The sequence below is a fragment of the Morone saxatilis genome, unplaced genomic scaffold, assembly GCF_004916995.1.
Source record: "Morone saxatilis isolate NCDOM2014 unplaced genomic scaffold, NCSU_SB_2.0 Contig12, whole genome shotgun sequence".
Taxonomy (NCBI): domain Eukaryota; kingdom Metazoa; phylum Chordata; class Actinopteri; family Moronidae; genus Morone; species Morone saxatilis.
This window is the reverse complement of record NW_023339674.1, coordinates 148,820-151,142: the sequence shown is the minus strand read 5'-3', so window position 1 is coordinate 151,142 and position 2,323 is coordinate 148,820.

Genomic DNA, 2,323 nt, shown 5'->3' with positions numbered 1-2,323 from the left:
AAACACTAACAGAGAAGGTTTTAATGAGTTTTATTCTGTTTCTGTCCACTTTGAATGAAGTTACGATGATCTGAAGGTAAAATTTGTGTTTTTGTCTCTGGAGTCTGGTGGAGTGATATTACTGTTTGTGGTTAAACAGAAGGTCTGTCTCTGTAATGTACATCGGCTGTGATTGGCTGTGGCTCAGGATGACTGTGATTGGTTCTTACCGACAACAAACAGCAGGTTGTGGTTGCTGGGCTCGGAGCGGATGTCACGGCCTCTGTATGGATCGTATCTGCAGGTCATGTTGACAGGAAGTAGCAGGGCGCTCTTCTTCCAGATGGCGAGCTGCTTGCCGGTCAGGTTCCTGCTGCAGGACCCCTCTGCAATGTGGACCTCACCTCTGAGGAAGTGACACCTGAAGACAGGGCGGAGTGGCGGAGAACAGGTGACCTCCACACTGTCATCAGGTGAGACGAAGCGGCGACTGACAGACAGACGAGGACTGGGACTGCTGCCTGGAGGAGAGACCACCAACCGACAGGGACTGAAGTTCTTTACGTCACACAGTTAAAGTCAGTTCAGTTGAACAGGGAACGCTGATCACCGAGGACCTCTGAGAGGTTCCTCATCTACAAAATGAAGAGCACTGCATTGTGGGAGCTTTGTGCTCTGTCAACTTCCTCCTTTCCTGTACTTAGATATGCTATATGCTAAGCTAATCTATGCTGAAAACACAACCACATTCTGAAGATGGTTAAAAGATAAAAGAGACATTTATATTCTATTTATATTTATATAGTCACATCTTAGTTAGCTAATGTTAATATATATATAATATAATGCTAGCTAACTAGCTAGCCAGTTTACATCACTCATTAGTTACCTAGCACTACAGCTACATTTGTGTTGCTTCTACTTCACTAATAATATAATATATATAATAATAAAAGTCAGCAGGTGTGTTGTTGTGTCACCCACTTCCTGTTTGCTCAGGTAGAATCAAGAACAACAGGAAGTAGAACTCTCACCCCAGACGGTCACTCCCTTGGTGTCACTGGACTCTGAGGTGTACTGCTGCAGGCGGTAGTCACACCTGAGGTAGACCCGGCTGCCCACCAGGTGTCTTCCCAGCAGCTCCCGAGAGGTGAGCCGGAACACACACAGGTAGCTGGTGGCGGTCTGCAGCCTGAACGGCGTCTGAGAGTCTCCTCTGAACAGACGACAGTCTCCTCCAGTGTAATCCACAGGAACTATACAGGTAACCTCTAACACCTGTCCTTCCTCCATCTCTGAGCTCACTATCAGCCCGGGTTTATCTGTACAGGACACACAGTACTGCAGTACTTATACTGCCACACAGTACTGCCCCCAGTACCTTATTCTTGCACCACACAGTTACTGCAGTACTTATATCTGCACACACAGTACTGCAGTACTTATACTGCACACACAGTACTGCAGTACTATACTGGCCACACCACAGTACTGCAGTACTTATACTGCACACACTTTAAATACTTTGAATATCTGAGTACTTTCTCTGGAGTAAAACTGCAGTATTTGAAGCAGACGCAGTACTCACTGCTGTATGTCGTCCTGGCAGCAGCCGTCCAAACTGTCAACCAATCAGAGACAAACAGGAAGTCACTGAGATATTACTGATTAATAATGTTATTATTATTTGCTGTTATTGAACTCACAGCAGAGACTGAAGACCAGAATCAGGTCCATGATCAGGTCCTCTTGAGGTCCAGATGGTGTCAGACTGACTGACCTCTGACCGGTTTACTCAGTAACTCTTTGTTTACTGTGTGAGAGTTAGTTCGGTTATTGATCTGTGAACTGAACCCTGAGAGTCCAGTGCTGACACAGAGTGACAGTCTGGGACGTTTCTATAAAACCAGAGTTAACTTCCTCTAATCAGAGGAGGGCGGCCTACCTCCCCCAGCCTCCCCCAGCCTCCACCAGCCTGCCCCACCTCATAAATACCTGGCATACCTGGTATTTCCGTGTACTTGTTGTGAGGTTCCTGAGTGTTAACATGAGGGCAGATCTGTCTGTCTCCAGTGCTGCTGAAGGTTTCATCTTCTGCATTATAGCACCAAAACCCTAATCAAAGAGAAAACACACACACTGTGTTCCTGCCAGGAACCCACGGACAGAACACGACTTTATTTAAACTATTGTTAATGTTATTATTGTTATTGTTATTATTGTTATTATTGTTATTAATACTCGACACAAACTAAATCCAGAGGGGCAGTATTGACTCCTGAAGACCACTGTATGGACATACATCTGCTGTTAAAGCATCATAAGTACTGCAGTATTATATGAG